Source organism: Microtus pennsylvanicus, chromosome 3 (assembly GCF_037038515.1).
Source record: "Microtus pennsylvanicus isolate mMicPen1 chromosome 3, mMicPen1.hap1, whole genome shotgun sequence".
Classification (NCBI taxonomy): domain Eukaryota; kingdom Metazoa; phylum Chordata; class Mammalia; order Rodentia; family Cricetidae; genus Microtus; species Microtus pennsylvanicus.
The window spans coordinates 132,605,531-132,614,810 of NC_134581.1; the positions used below are offsets into that span (position 1 = coordinate 132,605,531).

General features: G+C 48.0%; 1 protein-coding gene and 1 long non-coding RNA gene across 5 annotated transcripts in view; one reads left to right on the forward strand and one right to left on the reverse strand.

Moving 5' to 3' along the window:
* Znf462 (zinc finger protein 462) overlaps positions 1 to 5,337 on the reverse strand; it is a 133,133-nt gene extending 127,796 nt beyond the window's left edge. For 3 of the 4 annotated variants that reach the window (XM_075967196.1, XM_075967195.1, XM_075967193.1), the window contains exon 1: positions 4,599 to 5,337. The gene's annotated coding sequence lies outside the window, so the exon portion shown is untranslated. Of the gene's footprint in view, positions 1 to 3,855; positions 4,167 to 4,598 lie in introns of those variants that run through there. The other variant, XM_075967194.1, reaches the window with a different exon arrangement.
* A 1,604-nt stretch (positions 5,338 to 6,941) lies between these two features.
* Positions 6,942 to 8,233, forward strand: LOC142847338 (uncharacterized). Its single transcript, XR_012910147.1, has 3 exons — positions 6,942 to 7,194; positions 7,325 to 7,385; positions 7,998 to 8,233. It is a non-coding gene; the product is annotated as an uncharacterized LOC142847338 (long non-coding RNA).
* Positions 8,234 to 9,280: the final 1,047 nt, after the last annotated feature.

Below are 9,280 nucleotides of genomic sequence, written 5' to 3' on the forward strand. Positions count from 1 at the left end.
ACAATCTGCGGTTGGGATGCGTTGCTTCTGTGCTTCTTCATCTCTGACTGTGGCATGACAAAATAGCACTCCGGTGCTCCAGCACCTCGGCTGGCAACTTAAAATACTCAACCCAGACCCATCAATTCTCTATTAAGGAACTGGATGAACTATAAATCTGGAAGACACACATACCAGAAAGAAGATAAAGGTTACCTTAACTAAAGCTCTCAAGATGAGGAATAATTAAAGGAAGACTAGGCCCTATTAAACTCCATCACTTAAAACAAGACTCATTCTGATGGCAACGTTATATCCTTCCTTCTTTCAAGAAACTGACCACAAGTACTCTAAAACCCATTAGGAAAGTTGGAATTCCCACCTTCTACTGTCTTCCAGAAGACACATTAGGAAAAATGGACCTAGAAGTTGTCTCCAAGATGGGGTAGGGATGGGGATGAGGTAAGGAGGGTCTTCAGGCCAATGGGTATTGTGTATGAAACCAGTGAGAGCAATATTAGTGAATAAGAAGAATCAACAACTATCTCTTGTATAACAGGAATAATCATGGACTTGATATCTCAAATAAAAAAAAGATCTCTAATCTTTGACAGCAAAAAAGAATGTTCAAACTGATTTTATTTTATTTTTTATTCCTTTCACGGTGCTCAGTTCAAAGTATTTGTCTCAATTCAAGCGTATAGGTTTAATGCCTTTCAAAATGGAATAACTTCCATATTGATTAAGTACAAAGCCCATGGAAGTGTCTTTTAGATTATTAAGTTAGACTACATTTTCAAACTCCAACACATCTTTCAGGTACTACATTGTCCCCACTTCCAGATGCCTTCGAATCTAACCCTACCTGAGAAGACAGCAAATCATTTGATTTCCAAGGGGAAAGCACAGTGAGTCAAGCTGTTCTAGTGACTGGCAGCTTTTCATCTCCCCAAGTCCCCCAGCCAACCCACTAAAACAAAGTCACCACTCGCCCCACTATTAACAACCATAAAAAAGATAGCACGAAAGTTTGTTTCAAGATCAACATATTTATGTTTACATAAACACACGGTTAATTAGATGCAAAATTATCTGATAATTACTTGCCCAGACAGCTATCTACTGCATTTAAACTTCCAAGCTGAACATAAAGCATCTCTATGTGTATTACCAAACTTAAATATAACACGACAACTTAAAGACCAAAGTGATTCAGTCAAAAGATAGCATTCTAAAATGGGGGGGAAAAAACGAAAGGTCTGATTCCAGGCAAGAATTGTTTTTCTAAATGCTGCTGCAGAATTCTAGGTCTTTATTAAAGGGGCAAAGATCTGAACATCCTATTTTTAAATGAGCATCCACATCCACTGAAAACCATACATCTTCATCTGTACAAACAGGGTTTTACTTCATTGACCATGGACAATTATCAGCTAAAGAGCCATGTATTTCCCTGTCTCCTTTCACACCCCGCAGAAGAACAATAACCCTCAATTAATGACACAACAGTTTGGTTTGAAAAATGTGATGTTGTCATATACAGCAGTGTGCATTTACTGAATGACATTGCTACCAGCCACTCAACAGAACATAATCACATCTGGAATCGAAAACCACTTCAATATGCACACACACAAAAAATGGAGACGGAAGGAACTTTGCGTACAAAAATCTGACACATAATGAGAAGGCAAGGAAAAGGCCGGTGTGAGTGGCTCACCAATGTCTTCCTTATTGCTGTTGAAGCTGCTACCTTTCTGCATTTCTCCCTAGTTGAAAGCAAGGTCCAATTAGCCTTCTTAGAATCTGTTAATTGGTTCTGAATCTCCTCCAAGTTTGCAACGCACTGCGAAGCCTTCCTCACCTATCTCAATAGTCCATCTAAAAACCTTCCAACATCTTCCCTCATCCTCAAGATGGCTACCTTTCCTAATGGAAAAGCAACATCTTCATGGTTGGCTTTTATAAATCCCTGAAGCTTTTCAGAATTCAGTTCTTTAGTTGGGTCAATTACATATGATCTCTAGAACTAATCAGTGAAAAGCTCCACATCATTGTGTGTGTGTGTGTGTGCTGAGGTAGGACTGGCTTCTGTTTTCAGTCCATCCTCACAAAATGTCTTCCTACAAGATTAATAAATTCCTCCAATTAAAAAGGTTAAGATACCTGGACATAAGGTTTTCTCAACTGATATCATTTGTTTCCATAGTGACATTGTTAAGAAGACAGAGTGATATTTCTGAAGACTTGCAATCCTGGAGAACACAGAGAGGGAAACAGCAGAAGGAAAGGGAAGGGGGAAACAAAGGAACTAAGAAGGCCTGACACACAAATGGAGCAGGCTGAAGAGACAGGTAGAACCCGAAGAAACTGCCAGTCTAAAAGGGTTCCTCTGAGATCTGGAAGGAACATAGTCTATTCTTTCAGGCAAAAAAACCACCCCAAGCCAGACAATAAAGTCTTGCAATGCATCAGAATGAAGATAACCAAGCCCCAGAACTCAAAAGAGAAAAGGAAAAGAAAAGCGAGAAAGAAAGAAATTCTCAGGACCATCAACCACCCTCATACTGAGGGAATAACATTTCCTGGAGACATTCAGGGGACTTGGGAGTTGCTGGAAGTTGGGAGAAGATCTCAGTGGAAATGTTTTAGGTTTTGCCTTGCCTTTCCTGAGGGAGATCAAAAACCCTTCAGGTCCACTCCAAAGGAGAAAAAAAATTCCAAAAGTTTACTTTAAAATGGAAACAAACATCTCAGTAACTTGTGAAAGCTCCTTGGGTAGGAGAAAAATCTGAGGAACCCTTAAAAGCCCTCATTTCCTTGCTTAATGAATAGACAGTGAGGAACCACCACAAGGAGAGGGAGAAGGAGTAGGCAGGCATGCCTCTTCTTCCAGCCCTCGCCATCAGAGCTTCAAAATGGAGACATCCATAATTTTATAAACACTTCTAACCCCAGCTTTGTCTCCTGGAAGCCCGCTCTCCTCCATTTTCTGGTGGAGCTACAGCATGACAAGGCTTAAGGCTTTACCTGACTCAGTTCCCAGCTCTCAACCCAACTAGTCATTTCCTCCCCAAACCTGCAAGCAACCTTCAGAAACAAAACCAAACCAAGCCAAACAGCCAACACAGACACTCAGTCACAACCCCCGGGAGCCCTGGAGAAAGCCCCAACTGGTTGGTCTTTTCCCATCCCAGGCGCGTGCTTAAAAATGAAACTTTTTTTTTCTTTTCTTTTTTTCTCTCTCTCTCTCTTTTAAGGTTAGGGAGGAATATAAAAGGAACTCCAGGCAACCTCCTCCCTTCCCTCTCTGTAGGTTAGGAGCCACAATGAAAAGAAAACCAGGGTTCCTTCAGGAATGGTGAACAGCCTGGAGAATGAACGTGAGAAGGAGCTTTGTGTTTTGGAGTCTGGACTGGAACCAAAGCAGACAGCTTGCAAATGGAGGACAGGGAGATAAAGAAAGGGAAAGAGAGGGGCTGCTCCAATGGGGGGCGGCTGCGGCTCCCCCCCCCGTGCCTGGAGGGAGGGCAGACCCCTGGGAACCGCACCAGGAGTGAGACGCCCCCCCCCTCCAGGCCCCTGCTTTCCTTTCTCCTAGCCTCAGAGGAAAGCCAAGCGTGTGTAATGGCTTCTCCTCTCCAGAAACCGTTGTCCTCCTCCAACCAGACGCTTCTGAACCTTCAGCTTGGAGACAGCTCCTCAGCTGTCCCTCAACCTGCGCCCCCACCCGGCCCGCAGCCCCCCGCTCATCGCCTCTCTCCTCCCCAGCAGCGGCGGCGGCAGCCACCCCCTCGACACATCCCGACCCCGCATCCCAACTTCGGAGAGAGAGGAGAGAGGAGAGAGAGAGAGAGAGAGAGGAGAGCCAAATACCTGAGGAAGAGAGGGGTGCCAATCCGCACGGCTTTGCCATCGGGCGGGGGACAGTCAGACAGAGGAGGGGAAAGGAGGCAGAGGGACAGAGAAAGAAAGAGGTCAACCCGCTCAAGTCGGGGCCGCTCGCTCCGAGCGCTCCCTCCTCTGACCCCTCGCTTGCTCCCTCTGGCTCGGGCTAAGGTCTCTCCTGGCCTTCAGCCCTCCGCCCCCCTTCTCTGTCCCTACTCCTGTCCCCACACTCGGAGCATCCGTCCTAAGCCTCTAGCTCTAGCCTCTCACTCATCTCATTTTTTTCCTCTCTCTCTCCTCTCTTCTCTTCACAGAACTATACGAAATTAATTAAGCCACAGGACTCGCCCCCCCCCCCCCAGCAGAAGGCAGAAGGAGCAGCCAGCAGGAAAAGCACAGCCACCTCCACAGCTACCACCACCTTCTCCTCTTCCTCCTCCTCTTCCTCCCTAGCTTCTTCTCCTCCTCTTCCTCCTCCCCCTGCTGCTCTCCCTCCTCCTTCCCCTCCTCCTCCTTCTTCTCCTCCTCCTCCTCCTCCTCCTCGGTCTTTCCTCTCTTTAGCTTCTTCTCTCTCCTCATAGCCAGTCCATGCAGGGGACTTCCTCTCCTCCCCGCGTCGCCAGCCCTCCTTGGCCGAATGAATGAGCGCGTTTGTGCCTCCACCGCCCCGCGCTCTCCTTCCCGGAGCACTCAGACCACCCCGGAGGTGGTGGTTAATTGCAGTAACTTACAGAAGAAGCGTCCCGGCGCCGGGAGGTGCTTCGGGTTCTCCAGCCCCACCGCCTCCTTATCCTCTTTCTCTTTCTCCTCTTCCTGCTCGGGTTATTGTTGTGGAAGTTGTTTGGGAGTCTCATGTGCTTCTGCCGGGTCTCAGCAATGGAGGATCGCCATCTTCCCTGCCTTCCTCGGCTCCTCAGACTCGCTGCAGCTGCAGATGACCTGAGATATCCGTCTCTCTCCCCTCTCCCTCCCTCCCTCCTCTCTCTCTCTCTCTCTCTCTCTCTCTCTCTCTCTCTCTCTCTCTCTCTCTCTCTCTCTCTCTCTCTCTCTCTCTCTCTCTCCTCTTCTCTCTCCTCTCCTCCCTCTCCCTCGCGCGCTCTCTCTCTCTCCCTCCCTCTGTGTCTCTCTCTGAATAATGAGCAACCAGAGGGAGAGAGAAAGCAAGACAGAAAGAGAGAAGACAATCTGCTCCTGCCACACAAAACGCCGGAGCACCAGGGGGTGCGCGAAGCCTTTCTAATAACAACAACGTTGCAGGAGAGAGGAAGGAAAAGAAAGAAAGAAATGAGAAAAGGGCTGGGGGAAAATAGGAAGAATATCCAAGAGCTGGAGAAGCGCAGGAGAAGCTGGAGGAGATGCTAAAGCTGCGGCTGCTGCCTGCCCCCCTCCCGCGCTGAACCCCAGAAGGAGGCAAGGTGGTTGCAAAGTTAAGGCTGGGACATTGTCTTTGTCACTCTGAACAACACAGAGCCAGGCCAGGCCAGTGAGATGCAAGAGGAGGAGGTGGCGGTAGAGGAGGAGGAGATGGTGGTGGAGGAGGAGGAGGAGGAAGAGGAGGAGGAGAAGGAGGCAAAGGAGGAGGAGAAGGGGAAGAGAGATGAGATGAATAAAGACCTGCGGAAAAGGCGGCGCGAGGAGCGCGACCGCCGGCCCCAGGCGTGCGCGCTCGCGTCCCAGAGGCGCCCGACCTCCCTGGCCAGAGGAGCAAGCCCCCACTGAGGACCCTGTTCGTCTCGCACCATCAGCCCTGCCCCAGGCACCCAGCCCTGGTTCCAGAGGGTCTCTCAAATGTATCCATCTAGAGGCCAATCTTTGCAAAGAACAGAGATGAAGAACTGAAGGTTGCAAGTCTAAACCCACATCAGCCACGTGGGGCTTTTTAATTCCTCTCCAGCTTGCAGTGTATCTCCAGTGAGGGGCTTAAGTTGTCCATTACTGGCACGTATTTTTTTTAAAGTCTTCACTCTCTAAATAAAGGCTCATTGTGCGTTTTTTGTCTCTTCTGATATGGAAAGGAGGAGAAGGAACCCATCATTCTGATCTAGAAGCCACCACTTTCTTTTCCGAACTTGTGAAATGTTTTGACGGCGCACCAGAAAGGGGGGGGTGGTGTCGTACTTAAATAACTTTCCACCCTCGCACCCCGCGTTGTTTGCACTTTCCGGCTGATCATCTTAAAGGCTTGGAAAGTAACAATCATCGCTCCTAATGATAAGGTGTCATGGTGTTGAAGACAAGAGAGCCGAGCTCCTGCATCACACCTTGAATTTTATTTAGTGTAATCCCCCCCCCAATCGTTCTGAACTATCTCTTTCTCAAAGAAGCGGATTTCCACCCCCTCTCTCACCAGGTCAAAGATTTCCTAAGGCTTTAATTTGATTTAAGACGGGTGATGGGGAGGGAAGGGGTACAGTACAAAAAATAAAAAAAAAATCAATGCAGCAAGTCAGGAGCAATTGAAGTTCAAGGGCATGGGCTGGTGGTACCATTTCTATTTCTCAGATCCTCTAGCTGGACATCAACAGCCCCAGGAGAGAAAAGCGGCGCGCGGGGCAGAGACCTTAATTAAAGTTTCTTTTGTCCGTCCCTGAATTAGGGGTTGTTGCAGGATTCCTTCGCATTGAGGAGCGCGCATCCGGTGAAGGCGCGGTGTAGAGGACCCTGGGCGAGACTGTCCTCTTTAATACTCACACCCCTCCCCCCTCCCCCCACAGTCGGGGCAGCTAGACCGGTAAACCCATACAATAAAAGCAAAGGAGACGCGCAAACGGAGTTGGTTCCCATCTGATAGCGGCGTTTCCTAAGCACATCTAAAATCCTCATTTCCCAAGATTTTCCCGATTGTGTATTCCAGGGCAGAATGTCTCACCCTGACGCACGCTCTAACCCCCTTCCAGTCAACACTTCCTGCCCTTTTCTCCTCCCACTCACATTGAAAAGCTCGGGAGCCCTAAAAGGGTGTTGATGGCTGGGGGTGATAAATAAATAAATAAATGACACTACGCGTGCGGGGGCGAAGAAAGGAGGGGGAGGAAGAGAAGGGGGGTGGGTCAGGGAGAGGAAAGCGAGGAGAAAGGACTCTGGCGAAAAGGAGCCGGGAGTCAAAGAAAGCAGAGGAAGAAAGGGTAGGAAGATCTCTGAGGCTGCTCCGCGGCAAAACCCTCCTGGCTTTGTGCAAAGGGAGAAGACTCCCTTCCTTCCAGGTGCCAAAGGGACCTGAGCAAATCAATCTGTCCGGAGCTCCTCCCTACCGGGACCCCAAGGGTGTCTGAGTGCTGACCGCCGCTCCCCATCAATTCCTCGTGGCCACGAAAGGAAGCGCGCCAGGTCTGCGCCGTCCTGACTGATAATTTACCTCTTTGTCTTTAATAAAAGGCTGACTTTTTTTTCTGTCAAAAGCTCTGCACCGAGCAAACTAATAATAATAATAACGATAATAATCGCAATCGTATTTCAGATTGAAAGCTCCCATCAACTGCTGGCATTCCGAGGCTGCGATAAATATCTTCGACGTGAAGGTACCTTGTGGGCTGGCGTGGTTCGGAAGTGCGGGGATGGGGACCGTCCCCCCCCCCCCCCAAGGCGCGGGGACGCAGCAGCTGGGAGGGAGGAAGGAGCGGAGGTCAGAGGAAACCTGGGGTTTCCAGGGCTTTCGCGGTCGGGGGAATGAGCCCTGGGGAGGAGCCTTGCGCCAGCGCGCCCCAACACGCCTTCGACCTCATAAACCCACTTGGCAAAGGCCGGGGAAGCCGCTGGCGGAGCGGCTGCGGTGAACTCCAGAAATGAACCTGCGGCGCGACGCCACGGGCTGCCACCCTGGCCAACACTCACCTCGAGCGACCGACATTGAGAGAGCTCCCGACGCGGCCGCGGGGGGGACCTTGCTCCGCCCTCCCGTCCCAGGAGAAGAGGACAAAAAGGGGGGGGGGGGGAGATGGACTTGGAGATGGCCCCGCCCTTCAAACGCTCCAATCCTTGGAAACCAAACCTCCTCTCCAAGCTTCCACGTCTAGAAGGGACAAAGACTGCCAGGAGATCCTGGCGCTGATGGGGAGGTGATGGCTCCTCGCGCTTCTGGGGTGGGTGCTTTTGGGGAGTGAATATCATGGCTAAGTTTCCATCCCAAATAGGTCACTGAGGGATGATCTCTGGAGGACAAACTGAGTCTTTTGGTACAGAAGCAAGCTGACTTTTCAAAGCTCTGAAGCAAGCAAACAATTGCAAAACTCCGGCATAGCCTTGCTGTGTTGAAAGTGGAAGACTAAAATTTCTGTTCATGATGCCACAGTCCTTTTTGGTTTTTTTTTCTACCTTTAGAAGTCCCAAATTCCCTAACTCCCCAACTAAAATAAATGAAAGACATTAAACCTAAGGAGAGTGGGGAGGTTTTCGTGTTGTTGTTGTGTTTCCCTTTGCAGGGGAGACTTTCTCAAATGACAGAAAAACAGTTGGGTATTGAAGGTGGGACAGTGAAGGGAAGCAGTGCCTGGAAGTTGTGACGAATACTCTGGGTCCTAAAGTAACTGCAATGATGTTTTGCCATTAGCAGATAATTTAGATAAGCAGGAGAAAGTTCACACCTCCTGCTATTTCATTCCCTACAAATTTGCCCAAAGATAATGCAAGCCTGGATTATCTTCTCCACCAGGAGGTTGATGCTTGACAACTTCCTTTTCTTTCTTCTCTTTTCTTCCTTCCTTCCTTCCTTCCTTCCTTCCTTCCTTCCTTCCTTCCTTCTTTCCAAGGGAAAGCTTCGATTTTAAACACAAGCAACAATGGGAAGGAAGTCTCTGACATACACATCGAGTTCCTGAAATTTATTATTTGATGCTGTATCATATGCCATTATCCCCTGTAGTCAGATGGGATTTCAAGATTTTATTAATGGCCTAGAGAATAAGAATATGTCAAAAGTCTGGACTTATCTTCTCCTCCATCATGAGTGACTGGCACACAAACTCTTCATAAAGAGAAATTATGGCTCATCAAAAGAGTGACTTTATGAACATTATTAGAATAATAAATCTTGCAATTTTAGTTCAAGAAGTGGAACTCCTGTAGCCAAAGTGACCCATGCAGGTCCACAAGAGCTAATTCCAGGACAGGCTCCAAAGCTACAGAGAAACCCTGTCTCTAAAAAAAAAAGAAAGAAAGAATTTCAACAGAAATAATTGTTTGTAGAAATAATTGTCTAATCTCATCACTCGAATATTGACATTTTATTGTATGTGTTTATAAATATATGTACATATATATATCATCCTTGTTTTTCAGAATGCTAAAGTGAAAAGAGAAAAAAAATGCCAGTTGCTATCTTCACTCTCTACATTCCAGCTGGAAAATTGTTCAAGATGATTTTAGCAAAACAGAGAGCATATGAATAAAGACCATGGCTTTTCAAACATCATAATTA